This window comes from Toxotes jaculatrix, chromosome 5 (genome assembly GCF_017976425.1).
Source record: "Toxotes jaculatrix isolate fToxJac2 chromosome 5, fToxJac2.pri, whole genome shotgun sequence".
NCBI classification, from domain to species: Eukaryota; Metazoa; Chordata; class Actinopteri; family Toxotidae; genus Toxotes; species Toxotes jaculatrix.
Genome location: NC_054398.1, coordinates 11,921,422 through 11,932,111, shown reverse-complemented (window position 1 = coordinate 11,932,111; position 10,690 = coordinate 11,921,422).

The window sequence follows — 10,690 nt, the reverse complement described above, 5'->3', positions numbered from 1 at the left end:
CCCTGACAGAGACTCAAAGAGACGAAAATGAAAGTCTGAAGGTAGTAGTGTGTGACCTCGAGCATCAACTAGAGAAGGCTCAAAAAGACCACATAGATAAAGATGAGCTATTACAGAAGCTCGTCAAATTTGAAAACCTGACAGAGAAACTGCAGACAGAGAACAAAATCCTGCTGGCAACAGTGCAGGATCTGCAGGAAATTAAGAACTCTCTGAGCGACCAGAATAAGACCATCACTGCAGAGTTAGTCCTGCCTGAATCTCAGACAGAGAAAAAACAGGCAGAGAATGAAAATCTGTTGGCAGAAATTCATGCTCTGCAAGTAAATCAGAAAACACTGAAAGAGAAGAACAAGACACTCACTGCTGAGGTGGCCCATCATGAACATCAGAAAGAGAGAAATCAAGAAGAGATTCACCGTTTGACAGCGACAGTGCTTGATCTCCAGTGTGAAATGAAAGAGGTTCATAGGGAAAAACATGAGCTAACACAGCAGCTGACCAACGTAGAATCTGTGATGGAGAAAAAAGAGGCAGAGATCAAAAAGTTGAGGGCAGCACTGCACGATCTTCAGGAAAAGGACAAATTCTTGAATTCAGAACCTGAACAGCTGCAGACTCCTGCTGCCGAGCCTCAGCAATTTGAAAGTCCTGCGGAAGCTGAACAGCTGCAGACTCCTGCTGCCGAGCCTCAGCAATTTGAAAGTCCTGCGGAAGCTGAACAGCTGCAGACTCCTGCTGCCGAGCCTCAGCAATTTGAAAGTCCTGCGGAAGCTGAACAGCTGCAGACTCCTGTTGCCGAGCCTCAGCAAGTAGAAAGTCCTGTGGAAGCTGAACAGCTGCAGACTCCTGCTGCCGAGCCTCAGCAACTTGAAAGTCCTGCAGAACCTGAACAGCTGCAGACTCCTGCTGCCGAGCCTCAGCAACTTGAAAGTCCTGCAGAACTTGAACAGCTGCAGACTCCTGTTGCCGAGCCTCAGCAACTTGAAAGTCCTGAAGAGCCTGAACAGCTGCAGACTCCTGCTGCCGAGCGTCAGCAACTTGAAAGTCCTGCAGAACCTGAACAGCTGCAGACTCCTGTTGCCGAGCCTCATCAAGCTGAAAGTCCTGAAGAGCCTGAACAGCTGCAGACTCCTGCTGCCGAGCCTCAGCAACTTGAAAATACTGCAGAACTTGAACAGCTGCAGACTCCTGTTGCCGAGCCTCAGCAACTTGAAAGTCCTGAAGAGCCTGAACAGCTGCAGACTCCTGCTGCCGAGCGTCAGCAACTTGAAAGTCCTGCAGAACCTGAACAGCTGCAGATTTCTGTTGCCGAGCCTCATCAAGCTGAAAGTCCCGAAGAGCCTGAACAGCTGCAGACTCCTGCTGCCGAGCCTCAGCGACTTGAAAGTCCTCAAGAACCTGAACAGCTGCAGACTCCTGTTGCCGAGCCTCATCAAGCTGAAAGTCTTGAAGAGCCTGAACAGCTGCAGACTCCTGCTGCCGAGCCTCAGCAACTTGAAAGTCCTGCAGAACCTGAACAGCTGCAGACTCCTGTTGTCGAGCCTCATCAAGCTGAAAGTCCCGAAGAGCCTGAACAGCTGCAGACTCCTGCTGCCGAGCCTCAGCAACTTGAAAGTCCTGCAGAACTTGAACAGCTGCAGACTCCTGTTGCCGAGCCTCAGCAACTTGAAAGTCCTGAAGAGCCTGAACAGCTGCAGACTCCTGCTGCCGAGCGTCAGCAACTTGAAAGTCCTGCAGAACCTGAACAGCTGCAGACTCCTGTTGCCGAGCCTCATCAAGCTGAAAGTCCTGAAGAGCCTGAACAGCTGCAGACTCCTGCTGCCGAGCCTCAGCAACTTGAAAATACTGCAGAACTTGAACAGCTGCAGACTCCTGTTGCCGAGCCTCAGCAACTTGAAAGTCCTGAAGAGCCTGAACAGCTGCAGACTCCTGCTGCCGAGCGTCAGCAACTTCAAAGTCCTGCAGAACCTGAACAGCTGCAGATTTCTGTTGCCGAGCCTCATCAAGCTGAAAGTCCCGAAGAGCCTGAACAGCTGCAGACTCCTGCTGCCGAGCGTCAGCAACTTGAAAGTCCTGCAGAACCTGAACAGCTGCAGATTTCTGTTGCCGAGCCTCATCAAGCTGAAAGTCCCGAAGAGCCTGAACAGCTGCAGACTCCTGCTGCCGAGCCTCAGCGACTTGAAAGTCCTGCAGAACCTGAACAGCTGCAGACTCCTGCTGCCGAGCCTCATCAAGCTGAAAGTCCTGAAGAGCCTGAACAGCTGCAGACTCCTGCTGCCGAGCCTCAGCAACTTGAAAGTCCTGCAGAACCTGAACAGCTGCAGACTCCTGTTGCCGAGCCTCAGCAGCTAGAAAGTCCTGAAGAGCCTGAACAGCTGCAGACTCCTGCTGCCGAGCCTCAGCAACTTGAAAGTCCTGCAGAACCTGAACAGCTGCAGATTTCTGTTGCCGAGCCTCATCAAGCTGAAAGTCCCGAAGAGCCTGAACAGCTGCAGACTCCTGCTGCCGAGCCTCAGCGACTTGAAAGTCCTGCAGAACCTGAACAGCTGCAGACTCCTGTTGCCGAGCCTCATCAAGCTGAAAGTCCTGAAGAGCCTGAACAGCTGCAGACTCCTGCTGCCGAGCCTCAGCAACTTGAAAGTCCTGCAGAACCTGAACAGCTGCAGACTCCTGTTGCCGAGCCTCAGCAGCTAGAAAGTCCTGAAGAGCCTGAACAGCTGCAGACTCCTGCTGCCGAGCCTCAGCAACTTGAAAGTCCTGCAGAACCTGAACAGCTGCAGACTCCTGCTGCCGAGCGTCAGCAACTTGAAAGTCCTGCAGAACCTGAACAGCTGCAGATTTCTGTTGCCGAGCCTCAGCGACTTGAAAGTCCTGCAGAACCTGAACAGCTGCAGACTCCTGTTGCCGAGCCTCATCAAGCTGAAAGTCCTGAAGAGCCTGAACAGCTGCAGACTCCTGCTGCCGAGCCTCAGCAACTTGAAAGTCCTGCAGAACCTGAACAGCTGCAGACTCCTGTTGCCGAGCCTCAGCAACTTGAAAGTCCTGCAGAACCTGAACAGCTGCAGACTCCTGTTGCCGAGCCGCAGCAACTAGAAAGTCCTGAAGAGCCTGAACAGCTGCAGACTCCTGCTGCCGAGCCTCAGCAACTTGAAAGTCCTGCAGAGCCTGAACAGCTGCAGACTCCTGCTGCTGAGCCTCAGCAACTTGAAAGTCCTGCAGAGCCTGAACAGCTGCAGACTCCTGTTGTTGAGCCTCAGCAACTTGAAAGTCCTCAAGAACCTGAACAGCTGCAGACTCCTGCTGCCGAGCCTCAGCAACTTGAAAGTCCTGCAGAACCTGAACAGCTGCAGACTTCTGTTGCCGAGCCTCATCAAGCTGAAAGTCCCGAAGAGCCTGAACAGCTGCAGACTCCTGCTGCCGAGCCTCAGCAACTTGAAAGTCCTCAAGAGCCTGAACAGCTGCAGACTCCTGCTGCCGAGCCTCAGCAACTTGAAAGTCCTGCAGAACCTGAACAGCTGCAGACTCCTGTTGCCGAGCCGCAGCAACTAGAAAGTCCTGAAGAGCCTGAACAGCTGCAGACTCCTGTTGCCGAGCCTCATCAAGCTGAAAGTCCTGAAGAGCCTGAACAGCTGCAGACTCCTGCTGCCGAGCCTCAGCAACTTGAAAGTCCTGCAGAACCTGAACAGCTGCAAACTCCTGTTGCCGAGCCTCAGCAACTTGAAAGTCCTGCAGAACCTGAACAGCTGCAGACTCCTGTTGCCGAGCCTCATCAAGCTGAAAGTCCCGAAGAGCCTGAACAGCTGCAGACTCCTGCTGCCGAGCCTCAGCAACTTGAAAGTCCTCAAGAGCCTGAACAGCTGCAGACTCCTGCTGCCGAGCCTCAGCAACTTGAAAGTCCTGCAGAACCTGAACAGCTGCAGACTCCTGTTGCCGAGCCGCAGCAACTAGAAAGTCCTGAAGAGCCTGAACAGCTGCAGACTCCTGTTGCCGAGCCTCATCAAGCTGAAAGTCCTGAAGAGCCTGAACAGCTGCAGACTCCTGCTGCCGAGCCTCAGCAACTTGAAAGTCCTGCAGAACCTGAACAGCTGCAGACTCCTGTTGCCGAGCCTCAGCAACTTGAAAGTCCTGCAGAACCTGAACAGCTGCAGACTCCTGTTGCCGAGCCTCAGCAACTTGAAAGTCCTCAAGAGCCTGAACAGCTGCAGACTCCTGTTGCCGAGCCGCAGCAACTAGAAAGTCCTGAAGAGCCTGAACAGCTGCAGACTCCTGCTGCCGAGCCTCAGCAACTTGAAAGTCCTGCAGAACCTGAACAGCTGCAGACTCCTGTTGCCGAGCCGCAGCAACTAGAAAGTCCTGAAGAGCCTGAACAGCTGCAGACTCCTGCTGCCGAGCCTCAGCAACTTGAAAGTCCTGCAGAACCTGAACAGCTGCAGACTCCTGTTGCCGAGCCTCAGCAACTAGAAAGTTCTGAAGAGCCTGAACAGCTGCAGACTCCTGCTGCAGAGCCTCAGCAACTTGAAAGTCCTGCAGAACCTGAACAGCTGCAGACTCCTGCTGCCGAGCCTCAGCGACTTGAAAGTCCTGCAGAGCCTGAACAGCTGCAGTCTCCTGCTGCCGAGCCTCAGCGACTTGAAAGTCCTGAAGAGCCTGAACAGCTGCAGACTTCTGTTGCCGAGCCTCATCAAGCTGAAAGTCCCGAAGAGCCTGAACAGCTGCAGACTCCTACTGCCGAGCCTCAGCAACTTGAAAGTCCTGCAGAACCTGAAAAGCTGCAGACTCCTGTTGCCGAGCCTCAGCAACTAGAAAGTCCTGCAGAGCCTGGACAGCTGCAGACTCCTGTTGCCGAGCCTCAGCAACTAGAAAGTCCTGCAGAACCTGAAAAGCTGCAGACTCCTGTTGCCGAGCCTCAGCAACTAGAAAGTCCTGAAGAGCCTGAACAGCTGCAGACTCCTGCTGCCGAGCGTCAGCAACTTGAAAGTCCTGCAGAACCTGAACAGCTGCAGACTCCTGTTGCCGAGCCTCAGCGACTAGAAAGTCCTGAAGAGCCTAAACAGCTGCAGACTCCTGCTGCAGAACCTCTGTGGCGCAGCTGTTTTAAACGACTGCTGAGAGTAGGGTTGAAAGTTGGTGTTGTCACTGTGGGTATTGTTATACCTGCAGCTGTTCTGACCATCGGACTGGTTGCCAACTGCAACTGTCCTTGCTTAGACTATGACGACAACATATTTGACCTTAAACCCTGCTACTTCTCCACACAAATACCACCTCCCTACTAAACATGCATGCGTGGGTTTCCTCCGGGTGCTCCGGTTTCCTCCCACAATCTAAATGCCCAACCCTGACCATCTGACCATCGGACTGGTTGCCAACTGCAACTGTCCTTGCTTAGACTATGACGACAACATACTTGACCTTAAACCCTGCTACTTCTCCACACAAATACCACCTCCCTACTAAACATGCATGCGTGGGTTTCCTCCGGGTGCTCCGGTTTCCTCCCACAATCTAAATGCACAACCCCCCCCCCCCCCACACACACACACTCCCATCCCCCCACACCCCCCCACTACCAAAACAATAAAAATAAACTTCACATTAATGCCAAAGACTCAAAGCATTTAACTTCATTAAACAATAGAACAGTCATAATTATTGTGAATTTGAGGCAAGATTGGCTTCAAAAACGTAACAAATGTGATAGATTTGTCCAAATCTGTAGCATAAATTCCATTAAAATGTGGATTAAATAAATTCTATATATAACTTATAATAAATAAGTTTAATAAATAAGTTATATAGGGATTTCTTTCTGGTCCGAGCAATTTAGATAATTAATAACATGCTGACAATCTCCTAAGACTATACAGTAAGGTATACAGTGAGAACATTCAGAGAAGAATCTGAGGCAGAGAGATGGGAGCCTCCCACTGGGAGGTGTTATCCTTTGGTTTGTTTTTGCACAAAAGACCTTGAGGTTAGTTGAGGCAGACTTTATGAAATGAGAGTTGTGGGTCGAGCAGGCAGTGTTGAGGGCATCTTTGCATTGTTTGTAGGCTTGGAGATAGACTGTTGAACCACTTTTCTCCCAAGCTGAATCTCACAAGTTGATGCCTGCAGATTTTGGTTTTGATGGGAACCAGCTGGTCAAGCCAGGAGAGAGTGTGTAACTGTAGGCACTGGTGGAGGGGATACAGGCATTCAATGGACTAGATGCAAGAGCTTCCGTAACTTATGGAAGGATATTCTACGTGTTTCTTTTGTGGTTGGGCTTGGGGTGTCAATGTCCATTATGAATGGTCTGTGGTCTGAAATAAATAAGTTGAGACTCAGAGTTTATGTATTGTTAAACCCATGGAAAAGACAAAGTCCAGGATATGACTGGGAGTGTTTAGCCAATGTGTTGTGTGAAGTTAAAGGTAAAAATACACTGTGCTAGGCCAGAGATGAAAAACTGGCAGGTTGTGCATGACTTCTGTGAAAATCTTTACCTGAAATTCAATTTGTAATGTAGATAGATAGATAAGACTTTATTGATCGCCGGAGGGAAATTAAGTTGTTACAGCAGCATAACAGAAATAACATGGCATTGCACAAAGTACTACTATGGTAGCACAAGAAAACTAGAAAAATATAAAGTAACAAATAAGCTAGAAAATTAAATATAGAATATACAGAATAACCATAAAATGAAATGTACAGGGGTGTAATTATGTCCTACATCATGAATATCATGAAAGAGAAATACTAACAACTCCAATAGGAGTATTACACTGTTGCTGTTACTATTGCACAAAAAAACCTACTGTTAAGAATACTGTTGTTATTATTGCACAAAATACTGTTGCTATTTATTGCACATGAGAAAAACTGTTATAAACTGTTACTATTGCACAAGAGAATCTGTACTGTTCAATACAAATGGTCGTATGGGAGCATAGGAAAAAGAAACAGCAGCAGTGAGCAGTCCTATGTGATACTGTTGTTATACAGTCTGACTACTATCGGGACAAAGGACCTCCTGCAGCGTTCTTTTTTGCACAGAGGGTGCAGCAGTCTATGGCTGAAGGAGCTCCCCAACGTCACCATTGTCTCATACAGGGGGTGAGAGGGATTGCTCCGAATGCTTGCCAGCTTGGCCATCATCCTCCTCTCTCCCACAGAGTCCAGGGGGCAGCCCAGGACAGAGCTAGCCCTCTTTATCAGTTTGTCCAGCTTCCTCTTGTCCCTGTCTGTTATTCCGCATAGATTATTCCCTCTTGTCCCTGTCCATTATTCCGCATAGAAAGTTGCTGATGCAACTACAGTGTCATAAAAAGTCCTTCGTGTCCTCCACACTCCAAAAGACCTCAGTCTCCTCAGGAGGTGGAGGCGACTCTGGCCCTCTGACCAGTCCAGTTTATTGTTGACGTGAACACCCAAGTACCTGTACACATTCACCCTCTCTATGTCGAGTCCCTGGATGTTCACTGGTGGAGTCTGAGAAGCCTTTTTCAGGAAGTCAATCACCATCTCCTTCGTCTTGTTGGCATTGAGGTGAAGGTGATTGAGTTCACACCAGTCAAAATAAATGTTTATATGGAGAGCTACCTAAAATGTTTGCTCTGCAAAGGAAAGTAATTTTATTTGGCATAATTACATTATGTGCTTTAATACAGATGCCAGAATCGACCTCAGGCCTGTACCACACCTTATGGTCCCCCACAAGACCATGTTATTTTGTAAACAAGAAGGTACATTTAATAATTTTGCAAGTTAATGTTATGGAAATTTAAATTTGTCATGCTGTCATTTGTTCTTCAGAAATATTTGAGTTTCAGTTTTTGAAATGAAAGCAAAAGTTTTGTTTTTAATTTACATGTTGAGAGCAATATTATGCCATAAAAATCTTGGATAAATAAAGAAAAACATTTGAAAGGACTGGTTTCTGACAGTAAGTTATTGTAGTAACTAAAATTCAATCAAAGGCACCGTTTTAATTCAATTCATTCATTCATTTGTTCATTTTCTACACCACTTGATCTGTCAGGGTTGCGGGAGAGCTGGAGCCTATCCCAGCTGACGCTCAGACAGTCAACGTCACAACATCACTGATTACATCACAGTTTTCATTTTACAGTAGTTTATTTAAGTACTACTACTGAAACAAGAAACCAAATATTTTTCTCTTTTGAGAGACTGAGAACTTAAATTGCCCCCCGGTTTTCTGACTCTGAACACAATTAATCCCAAACAACTATAAGACAATGATGTCTGAAGTTAATTTCAACACTTCTCTGAATGTTTCAGAGAAATTGGAGAAATTTTTAGATCATATAGATCTCCCGACGTTATCAGTTGAGAGTAGGGAGATTCTTTGCCGCCCACTATGAAACAATTAAATCTCTACCTGGTGGAAAAGCTCCGGGCCCTGATGGGTTCTGCCCAGAATTTTACAAGAAAATGGCCAACACTTCTCTGAATGTTTCAGAGAAATTGGAGGAATCGTGTAGCCGGTCCATGTCAGGGGTAGAAATATTTTGTCGCAGGGAGCTACCTGAAGGACAGCAAGAAGTCAGCTACAGGACCTGTAAGGAGGATGATGCTAAGTTACAGTCAGAAATATTGGTGCTTGAGTTGGAAATAAAGGCCGCGGATGCTGAACAACAGGAAGGTCTCTATAAACTGCTTAACCAATGAAAGGGGCTAAATTGCAGGTTTGATGTAACAGTAGAGCATGTAAAAGACCTGAAACAAGACATAAAAATAATGGTCTCTGAGCTGTACAACCTCAGATCGCTGTCAAAGACTCAGAGAGACGAAAATGAAAATCTTAAGGTAGTAGGGTGTGACCTCGAGCATCAACTAGAGAAGGCTCAAAAAGACTACATAGATAAAGATGAGCTATTACAGAAGCTCGTCAAATTTGAAAACCTGACAGAGAAACTGCAGACACAGAACAAAAACCTTGAGCATTTAGTAGTGAAGGCTCAAAACGATGACAGTGTTAACAACGAGCTGTTACAGAAGCTGGTGGAACTTGAACACCTGGCAGAGAAACTGCAGAGAAAAAACTGAATGAAAATGAAAATCTGTTGGCAGAAATTCATGCTCTGCACGTAAATGAGAAAACACTGAATGAGAAGAACAAGAGACTCACTGCTGAGGTGGCCCATCATGAACATCAGAGAGAGAGAAATCAAGAAGACATTCACTGTTTGATAGCAGCAAGTAGAAAGTCCTGCAGAGCCTGAACAGCTGCAGACTCCTGCTGCAGAACCTCACAAACTTGAAAGCCCTGTGGAAGCTGAACAGCTGCAGACTCCTGCTGCAGAACCTCTGTGGCGCTGCTCTTTTAAACGACTACTGAGAGTAGGTTTGAATGTTGGTGTTGTCACTGTGGGTATTGTTATACCTGCAGCTGTCCTGACCATCGAACTGGTTTCCAACTGCAACTCTCCTTGCTTAGACAACAAGCTTGACCGTAAACCCTGCTACTTCTCCACACAAATACCACCTCCCTACTAAACATGCATGCGTGGGTTTCCTCCCACAATCTAAATGCCCCCCCCCACAAAAAAAAAACAATCCTTATTTGTGACATTTTAACATGGCAACTAAACCTGGCAGACAATCTCAGAGAGAAAGACCGGCCAAACTGAGGCAAACAATCTAGTCGAAGATTACGAATCGCCCGTCGCTGCCCAACATGGCGCCTCCGTCTCCGACTGGCGCTAGCATGATGGAAGCTAGCTCTATGGACTTGTCCGAGCTCGTACGGGAAGTTACTCAAAACATAAAGGAAATCATGGAGCAGAAATTTTCGAAACTAATTGACACTTTGGACAAAATTGCCAGCAGCCTGAGGGCCAGTCGAGGCGCATCACCGAAGCAGAACAACGGATCTCCGCCGTGGATGGCCGGGTGACCGCCATCGAGCTCCGCCTTGCCCAGGTAGAGAAAAGGCAGATGACCTTGGCTGACCAGATAGACGATGCGGAAAACCGCAGCAGACGCGAAATTTGAAGCAAGGCACTGAGGGTGAACATCCCCTTGAGTTTTTCGAGTCCTGGCTGCCAAAGACCCTCGGTTTGCGCACCGGATTCACGGGCAGAGGAAGGACCGCCCGAGACCGGTGATCATCAAACTTCACAACTCCCGGGATAAACCTCGGATCCTAGCAGGTGCAAGGAAGGCGACAAGTCTGGAACAGGAGGGGTCTGTCCAACGCGGTCCGACTGAAGCGTCGCTCTTTTAACGATGTGGTCCGAAAGCTCATCGACAAGGAAATCAGGTTCACGATGCGGTTTCCAGCAAGGCCCGCGGTGCAGCAATAACGGTTTTGTGGACACACTCGATTGAACTTTACCGGTGAGACATGTAAAAAAGGACGGCACCTGAAACGGCCCGTTTTTGCTAGCTTTATGTATTAAGTTGTTCCTGCTCGGAGTCCCTGTTATACGGACCTTTTCTGACAAGACTATATTAAAAGTAAACGTATTTTTCAGTAAACCCAATTATTCTGAAGGATCTATAGCTCCTTTGTTATTTCTATTGTTGTGATGACTGTTGTTGTATTTGTTTTATCAGATAGACGTACAGATAGATTTCTTCTATTTCTTCTAATTTCTCGAGTCAGTTTTAGTCCCTTAGTAAAGACTATACTGGATAGATATTAGAACTATATACAGCTTCTTGATTGTATAAGTCT